The sequence below is a fragment of the Numida meleagris genome, chromosome 3 (assembly GCF_002078875.1).
Source record: "Numida meleagris isolate 19003 breed g44 Domestic line chromosome 3, NumMel1.0, whole genome shotgun sequence".
NCBI classification, from domain to species: Eukaryota; Metazoa; Chordata; class Aves; order Galliformes; family Numididae; genus Numida; species Numida meleagris.
Genome location: NC_034411.1, coordinates 12,395,554 through 12,405,072, shown reverse-complemented (window position 1 = coordinate 12,405,072; position 9,519 = coordinate 12,395,554). Strand labels below are relative to the sequence as shown.

General features: G+C 49.6%; 1 long non-coding RNA gene across 1 annotated transcript in view; it reads right to left on the bottom strand.

The window, feature by feature from the left end:
* Positions 4,140–9,519, bottom strand: part of LOC110396525 — a 22,152-nt gene continuing 16,772 nt past the window's right edge. Inside the window, exon 3 of the long non-coding RNA XR_002437029.1 lies at positions 4,140–8,625. This is a non-coding gene — a long non-coding RNA (uncharacterized LOC110396525). The remainder of the gene's footprint in view (positions 8,626–9,519) is intronic.

Below are 9,519 nucleotides of genomic sequence, written 5' to 3'. Positions count from 1 at the left end.
GAAAGGAGATTTCAGCATAATTTTCTCTCTGTATATCACAGCTTTTTCGCCTGAGCTCTTCTCCACAGACAGCTCTCAGCTGTTCTCAGCGGGATCCAGATTGGTAGAGTTCCCTCAGCGCAGGGTAATGCACAGGCTTTCTTTTGCCATGTCATTTCTCCTACATTCTTCTATCTGAAATCCTTTGCTGCTGCATTCCCTGTTTGGAAGGGAATTTGTTCCCATTTTCCTTTCACTTTGTTCAGCTGTATCAGTTTATCTGCTAAATTTAACGCATCGCTTCTCAGCTTCTTCCCCAACAGTGAAATAGGTATGGCAACCCAGAGCCTTGCTCCAGACTGAAGTCTTAATGAAGTATGTGCATGTGTGTGCATTATCCTACTGGTTCTGGAGTGTTACTTTTTAAGCAGTTTTCGGCTGTTGGTAAAATGTTGCCCTTTCTACCATGCTTAATTCATAAATAACCACTAGTGAGAGTCTTTCTGCAAGGCTGGGTGGGCTTTGTTATTTTGCTGAAACAGCTGAAGAATGCCAGTGGGCCGCAGAAATATCCTCTCTCTTGTCATGTTATGCTTTCAAGTGCTCTATTTCCTTAGCGACCAAATCTACTATTTGACTTGGTACTGATGTCCGCAGTAAGTAGATGTCATTAGAGATGGAACAGCCGCACTCTGGGAAGCAGAACTGTTTGTAGTGCAACTGCTCCCAAGAGTATCGCCATGAGTTTGTTAGAGGCAGAATCACAGCCGCTGTGCTTAATTGTAAAGACCACTGCAAGAAGGCCACAGAGCAGAACAATTTAAGCATCTATATAAACATTTTTTCCCCAAGATGCTAAATGCTTTCTACTTCATATTAACCTATTAGGCAACTGTATAACGTAGATGAATTTGTTTGGGATTCCTGAGGGTTTCAGGCTCGGCGCCTTTAGCCATTGCTACCATTTGAGTCATCCAGCACACCAACAATCAGCAACATTTGGTCCCACCCCAACCAGTTCATCTCTCCAGGTCTAATATCTCCAATCACGCCTGAACCAGCAGCCAGGAACCACCCGGCCTTACAGCGCTCTTACGTCCCATGCCTGCTTTGTGCGTAGTGTTTCTATTCCAGTTAGACATACGACTGAAACAGTTCAATTAGTGAAAGCCCTAAAGAAGGTGACGTTGTCAGCAAAAGAGACTTAATACCAGTACCGCTTGCTCCTGCAAATCGGAACATGCGTTTGGTTTGCATCATCTCTGCCTGCAGAGAGGGGGCAGTTGCACCGCAGCATGTACATGCACCGCTTCCAAACCAGAAGGGTGGGTCTGACACAGAGCCATGTGTCCTTTGGCCTCATGGAACCACCGAAAGTTAAAAGGGCAGAAATCCGATTTAAAGCATTTGGGTAAATGCATGCTACAGAGTAACGTTTAACCCAGAATTATTTGTTAATGGAATGTTAACATTGTTGGAGGAGGCAGGAAATTCCGAGTTAGCGCTCCCCTGTGCACGCCGCCTACTTTGCGTGCATACGTTGGAAGCGGGGCTGTCACAAGGCACAGAACGCAGACAGAAGTTCTGTTCTCTTTGAAGCAAGGAGCTGCCAAAATGTTCGTGTCGGGCTTTTTTCCTATTATTTTGTATCCCTTTGGGCAACTGACAGCACAGATTTCATGGGGGTGCACGTGCCTGGAGCCCTGTGGCACGCTGTGTGCAGGGGGGGTGGAACCCACCGGTGATTTAGAGTGTTTGCTTCAGCATCTCCTTATGTCCATTAATGAAGCTACTAGCAATGAGGCAGGCTTTGTTTTTTTTCCTCATTTGGTTTGTGTTTCTAAAAGGCATAATTTCAGCAATTTTTTCTCTGTTCTTCCCCCCCACCTCCCCCAATAAAGAAATTGCTTTAGACAGGAAGAATTTTCTAAATTGAGTTAGACTTGAATCAAATAACCAAGGACCTATTTTTAAAAAGCACTGTGGTACTTTGCATTCTTACGAAATTCTTGTATTCCCACTTGTTTTTCAGTAAACTTTCATCGTTCTGTTTAAAGCTCTACAAGTGTGAATATTCATATTTCAAACATCTGGCATGCAAATCGAGCATTCAGAAGTACTATATCCTCACTCACTGCAGAACTGTCAGTAAAGCTTCAGCAACAACCAGCACTTCTCCTTGCCAAGGGCCGGCTTTGCATTATCCTATCCACACAAATAGGATTTTTTTTTTCCATTGACTGGAATGAGAGCAGAATCCATCCTGAAATAGCGGCCCCCTGGTTTAATCCATGACGAGACAAACAAATAGACCCTTTGAAATGAGTTTCATCTTTTGTGTCCCATTTGTTGTCTGAAGCAGGTGTCAATTGGATCTTTCCCTGTCTGTCTGGGGTTGAAAAGCAGCATCTTGTAGTTAAACCCACTTGTAAATTGGAGCATTTTACAAATGAACCCCCCCCAAGGGATCTACTAAAAAAGCTGCTTGAGGTTAAGCACCAGAAGTCAAAGAGGGTTAATTGGCTTTTTTTTCTCTCTCTAGATTTCTTCATTCTGCTTCAAATTGTTTCTTGTTTAAACAGGATCTTTTTAGTGTCTCCATATACAGTAGACAGATCCTTCATGCACAAGGGTCTGATCCTGCCTGCACTGAAATTGATTTCTTTGTAAGGTTAGATTATCAGGTAAGATTGTAAGGTTGGTTATCAGGTTGAGTATTATTTCTTCTCAGAAGGAACGGTGAGGCACTGGCACAGGCTGCCCAGGGAGGTGGTGGAGTCACCGTCCCTGCAGGTGTTCAAGAACCGTGGAGATGTGGCACTGAATGACACAGTTAGTGGGCATGGTGGGGGTGGGTGGAAGGTTGGACATGATGATCTTAGAGGTCTTTTCCAACCTCAATGAGTCTGTGGTTCTCAATTATTGGAAATAATTTCTTTTTATAGTGGGACCCATCACAAGGTTTCTGTTTTGCTGAGCTAATAATCTTATCAATCCCCTGCTCCATGGATTTAGTGCTAGGAACAGCCTCGCCATTTCTAACCTTGCGAAGAAACAACTCTGAAGGAAAACTGCAGAAGGCCAGCTGATCGCCCTGCGCTTTGCTCAGACTGGTGGACTATCCTGGAGAAACACCACCAGCAGCTTCAATAGAAACAGCAGGCCCAGTCAGCCCACATTTTAAGAAAATGACTTTATACATGAGAAAATGCACTGGAAACGTACAAACTATGAAGCGATATTGCAGCACAAAAGGGACACTGGTTATGGCCAGTGCAGTAGGAGGATAAAGCACCCTGGAGGCGTTCAAGGCCAGGTTTGATGGGGCTCTGCCCAGCCTGATTCAGTGGGTGGCAACCCTGCCCAAGGCAGGGGGTTGGAGCTGGATGGGCTTTAAGGTCCCCTCCAACCCAAGCCGTTCTTCGATTCTGGGAAAACCCATGCTTGATCAGATGGGGCTGTGTTGACATGCAGTGGTGGTGCTGACCCTGTTTTCCACCGATCTTTCCGAAGCCTCCTTCCCTTGATGATTTCCATAGGCTTGCACTACCTCCTGAAGCTGATTTTCATTCCTCATTTCTCTGGGATGTTACCAGTAAAGAGAGAAGAGAAACTCAGTACTTGCTTAGCAGCAAGTAACTGTTGCAGGCAGCAAGGTGGAGCTCCAGGTATGGCTTTTTCTGTGCTGTTCCATTCATGCATGCTGTTGTCTTCAGGTTATGTGAAGAGCAAACCTCTCCTCAGTAGGATGGCTGCCTCGAATAAATGCGCGCTGAGCTGCAGCCTGTTGCCTCCCTCCTTCCCAGCCCTGTGTCTCCACTTTGGAGCAGGTTCCTCAAAACTTTTGCCTCTGGCAAGACCAGGGAGGACAGCCACACGATTTCCCTGGGTACAGGCGGGTGGCCCTGCTCTCTGTCCCCTCACCAGTAGCACACGCTGGGCCCCAGGCCTGCTGCAGAGGCTGTCTGCATGCCTTTCCCCAGCTCAGCTCTGCGCTCTGGCCACCAGATCCACAGATACTTCCACGTCCCGCCGTGGACAGCAGGTGAAGCCGTTGCTATCAAACCACCCACTTTTGTTTCCCAGACAATGTGCTTGAAGTTGGGTAGCAGAGAAAGTTTTTCTTCAATTAAATACTTGAGATGAGAGGCCCCAGATTCTCTTTTTCCTCTCCATTGCTTTATTTAACATAATATCATCTTCCTTTACAGAGACTTTTCAAATTAATCTCATCCTCTATTGCCTGGGATATTCCACAGGATCTATACCACTGTTTGCTGTTACGATTACCATTGTTGGTACTGGGGTATTGCAAACCTGGCCAGCACTCTGCTAAAAGCTGTGCTAACAGAGGATACAAAACCCAGCCTGCTATGCCCTGCTGCTGTTAGGAATATCTAATCCAACCGCCTGTCTGTAGCCCGGCACAAATGAATTTAGGAGCAGCCACTCAAGAACACTAACAGTAACTAGTTTACCTGATTTCTTCACCTACATTAATGAGTCTCTCTATATAACAACAAAACTTGGGCATTTTTCTACTCCATTTGGTACCTGAAATGGTGCATGTCTCACCGGAGTTTCTGTTATGGAAAAGAAAAGGGTATTTATAACTGATACTTCTTAGCTCCTAAAGTGCTGGCCTAAAACTGAGCTGAGAAACATCAGTGTGATTTTGGCACTCTAATATTACAGGCAGTTTTCAAAACCAGTTGTTTTATTAATGTGGTAAACTTTTGACTTGACCAAGTGCGGTACAAAGATACTAAGGAAATCAGCTGAAAGGTAGAGGAAGTGATTTAGTAAGGAAAATAAAATAGAATTCTTGAGCAGCCCCTAGCCACGAGGCACAACCTCACCAATGAAGTCTTCATCCCTGGCAGCACAGCTCCAGCACAGCCCTCTTGCTTTTTGTGTTAAATCAACTAAGCCAGGTGACATCATTTGATGCCATCAAGAAAGGAGCTGAATTTTATTTACTTATTCTGTGGGGATGTAAGGTTCCCTGCAATGTAGACAGCCCTTCATCTCACCCACCTGCACTATGTTTGCCATGAAATCCTCCCCTCCGCTCCCCTTCCCTTCCCCGGAGCTCAGCTGGCTTTCTGCTTTCTTTTGGGTTTTAATTAAGCTCCCCAATTCCAGAGTCACAAAAACAGCCTCGAAAAAAAAAGCCAGTTGCAATCCAGTAATGTGATGTTTTCCCTGGGGAAACAAAGGGCTTGGAAACCATAGGTGTGGAAGCTGTAAATTGCTCTATTTCTCTCTTTGTTTTTTGTCCATAGGTTGGTTGATTGTGAACGTACTGTGGAGGGCACCTGTGCACTGTCAGCAGAATGTAGGCTCTTCGGGCACTTCTGGAGAGCGTTGCCCAGTGTGCTGATTCCCACAGCCGCGTACTGCTGCACCTTGACAAATACCATGGTGCAACTGCACATCATCAGTACAAAACACGCAGCATACTGAAAAGTGAAAACATGGGAGAGAGTGAAATAAACACAATTCGGTATTAAAAATAATAAAGAGGTGGGAAATGGGGCTGCGCCGTTTTCTCCATTTCCATCTTCTGTCATTCAGATTCGTTATACATTTCTGCTTCAAGCGTTAATAACACAGCCAGTGCATTTCCAGTCTGTCACACAATTCAGAAGTCTTGTCCCAGCCACCAGGTCTGGCTGTGGGCTGAGTATGAAGGTGGGAAGGAGAGTGCAGGTCTGGGAGAAGCAGGGAAATGGAGAGCCCTAAGCTAACTGGTCATTGTAAAAAGATGGTGTTACTCTTCTAGTATTGAGATAAAGGAAGCACATGTCACAGAAGAGGCTGACGTTGTCTGCAGGGGAAGGTTATTCTTTTTCCTTTTTTTTTTTTTTTTTAAAAGAGACCCTTGTGTTGTGTGTGCATTTGTAGCTCCCAGCTAAGAGGTTGGAGCTGGAAGCTTATCAGCCATTCCGTCTCCTATCTGCTGATCTGCTGGCATTGGGGGAAGGGGAATGTGGGCAAACAGGCATTGAATTCCACCTCGATAAGCGGATCCAAGATGAGCTGTAGAGCAAAGCCGGGGAAGAGGCAGGAAAAGCTTTAGCCAACTGTCTCAACCCAGTGTTGCTCAATGCTCACCAGAGCAGAGGTCATCACCACCTATAACAACCCTCAAGAAGCCAGATGTATGCTTTCCATTCACCACTCATCTACAAAGTGTCTTTGGGTGAAATCCTGGCTCCTCTGAAGTCAATGGGAGCTTTGCCAATGACTTTACCGGAGCCAGGTTTTCATCACAGACAATTTTAAAGCAAGCCCCAGGCTTAAAGATAAAACAACAGCATGCTGGGAGCGGGCACAGGGAGCAGCGAGCTGAAGAGAGCAGTGGGGCTGCAGCAGCCACATACAAAAAGCTGTCAGCCTTACCGACAGGGCAGCTCCGCTGTCCTGTAGCAGGGCTGACAGTAAAGGGGAAACCTGGACAAACAAGTGAGCACCTGCATCCTTCAGCTGCTGGGACAGCTGGGGTGCGGGCCCCAGCTGAGCCACGGTGCTCTGACACCGGTGGCAGCAGCACTCACGCTTGGTTCATCTACTGCTCCCACCTCCGCCTCCTCCGCACTCCTGAAATACTTTATGGAAAGTATTGAGGGTGGTGTTACATCGCATTGTGTTGTGTTTTCCCTCCCTCTCTCTCCTAGCTAGCTTTGAAGGATGTCACCTGGTGGCGGCACTCATCCAAAATGAGGATTTTTCACACTTGAGCGGGTGCAATTAACGTCCTAATGCTTTCAGTCATCAGGACCACCCAGACTTCGCAGGGTGTCATTTCTCAGCCGGGCGGTGCTTCCTTTCAGGAGTGACTCTCCTACCACCAAGCGTAAGTACCCATGCAGTGCTGGGATGGGGTTTACCCTGCAAAGCACTGGGGACAGGAACACCAACAAGCAGGACATGCCAGCTGGGACGTGGCAAATTCAGCCCCACACACGGCTTGAGCACTGTAAGTGGCACAGTGACCACGGCGTGCTGCTTTGGCAGACAGGACAAGCAGAGCCCTGACGGACCCTGGAACATTTCCCCAGGAGACAGTCCTCAACGCATGGTTGCTTTTCCCTTCGCTTTTCAGTACATCTTCCCTAAAGGTTGTGATTCATCGATGAAGTCATCTGTCAGTTTAACAGTGTTTGTGAATTTCAGTTGGCATCTATGGCACACGTGCTTCCTGCTCCCCCCCAGCACAGCCACGCAGCACTGTCGCCATACACGAGTGCCGCTTTTGTCCCAGCTTTTTCAAGCGGGAGAGACTCTGGTTCCTTGCTGCCAGCCGCTCACTGCCAATAGTAGCACTGCTCCTTCCCTCTGTCTTTCCACAACAGCGTAACGCATAAAACTTAATGTCCCATGAGGAAATGCGCACCAGCTTGGGCCCATCTCATCTGGATTAAAGATGTCTTTTGGTTCAGTCTTTCATAAGGCGAGGGAGAACATACATTACCCAGAGATCCAGAGCAGATCCATGTGTGTGCTTCTCACCAGGCTGTCGCTGGGACTGTTTCGCATTACGGCCTCCTGTCTCCCCCGGCCATCGATTTGTGCCGCTGAGCTCTGAAATATACAACTCACGTGCCAAGTTTCCACTTTCCTCAACAGCCAGGAGCCACCAACAGCCACTAGGCAGGGACAGGCCCTGCCACACCTGGAGGACCATTCTGCCTTTTTGCTGCCTGATTTCCCCTGCCCCCTCCTTCCTGCCCGCTGCCACTGGCTGCCAGCATCCCAGCGATGGCAGCAGGACAGTCAAGGCCAAGCGATGACATCTGAAGCACATCAGTGTTTTTATCTCCTCGGTATTTTGATTAGCGCAAGGAATGTTTGGGTTAAAGAAAATACAGCCTTCTTTTAGAGCCACGTGACAGTCCCACAGGCTGTTCGGGCTTTATGTAATGTGGAATGGCTTTGTAGGATTTCCCTGCACATCCGAGCACACGGGTGTGACACTGGGTGCTCCTCAAGGAGCAATCTCATGAGGCAGAGGGGCCATGCTCACTGCGGCGCGCTCAGGACACAGATGTCTGTCCAGATCCTTCTTACCGCAGTGCTCACACAGACCACGCTGGTGGGTTTAAATCTCTTAAACCTGAAGGGTTGGGTTCTGCAGCTTTTGGTCTCATCTCTAACAGTGTTTCAGTGCCATTATTTTAACCACTTCCCTGTCTGACAGCTGACAGTTCACAGCGGTTACTATTGGAAGGGCAACCTACCTGCCTGGGAGGGTACTTGCCAGCATTCTGACTCGTGAATGCAGCCTTCAGACACACCAGACCTGTCCATGGCCTCCTGCGAGCTCCAGCTCTCCCCGTGCCCCAAGCACACGCTCTGCTGGGCCGAGGGAGGCAGGGCATGGCGTGCTGCAGGCGGGCTCCCACTCTGTGCCTTGGCTGCAGCTGGCACCACGCTCTGGAAGTGCATCTTCCCTTTGCTTTGCAGCAACACTGCTGGGGATGTCGCTCTCAGGCTGAAAATGTTTAGGGTGTAGACTGCTCCTTCTGCTTTTGGCCATTCTGGCACCAGCCTGACCTCCCAGCTGCCATGTACACCCCTCTGCCGCTCACTCGTGCAGGCCCCGGTCACGCAGATCCTCACTTCTATGTGTCACAGTCTGAACTGTGGAAGAACAACCACAAAGATTCCCAATCTCCCATTTTTGTTGAGCTATCTTTCTTTCTCTTTCATGTTCCTTTGAGCTGCGCTCTCGTTACAGTGACCTGCAGCACGTAGGAAGAGGTTTGGCTCTGCCAGATCAGACACCAACTTACAGCAGGCAATCATCTCTTCAAATACAACTTCATTTTAAACTTGTGGGCCTCCCACCTGAGAGCGAGTGAGTGTTCCGCTGTACTTCTGCAGCCAGCAAAGAGGAAAGGCAGCGAGAAGCCAGCAAAGAGGAGAGCCGTGCCTCCTGCAAGGGGACGCAGAAGCGGCATTTCCTGCAGCCCGGAGCCCTGCGCAAGGTGCAGCGGGTGCCCGGCCTGGGGGGCTCGATGTTGGGGCGGGGGGGTACGGCATGCAGCAGCGGAGCTGCGGAGAGAGAGAAGGGAAAGGGGGGGAGCGAGCAGGGGGGAGGACAGCAGGGGAGGGAGGCAGGGCACTATAAAAGCATCCGCAGCACACCTCTCCCGGCACAGAGCGAGGGGGCGAGAAAGTTGGTGCGGGAGCAGCAGCGGGAGGAGAGCCGCCCGCACACACGCACGGCGGCAGGAGAGAGTGCGGCGCTGCCCCTGCCCAGCCCTAGGAGGGAGAGAGAGAGAGAGGAGAGATGGAGCCAGGTACCCAGCTCCCAGCGAGGGCTTGCGGCTGAGCCTCCCGCGGCCCGGGGAGCCCGCAGCGAGGAGGAGGAAAAGGAGGAGGAAGAGGAGAAGGGGGCGGCGGGGGGCTGCCCCTCATTGCCCCCCTCTCGCCGGGAGGGGTCGGGCCGGGAGCCGCGGGGCGCCCTGACGGAGGGAGGGACGGACGGACGGACGGGGGGAGCGGCGGGGCGGGCGAGGACACGGCGGCGGG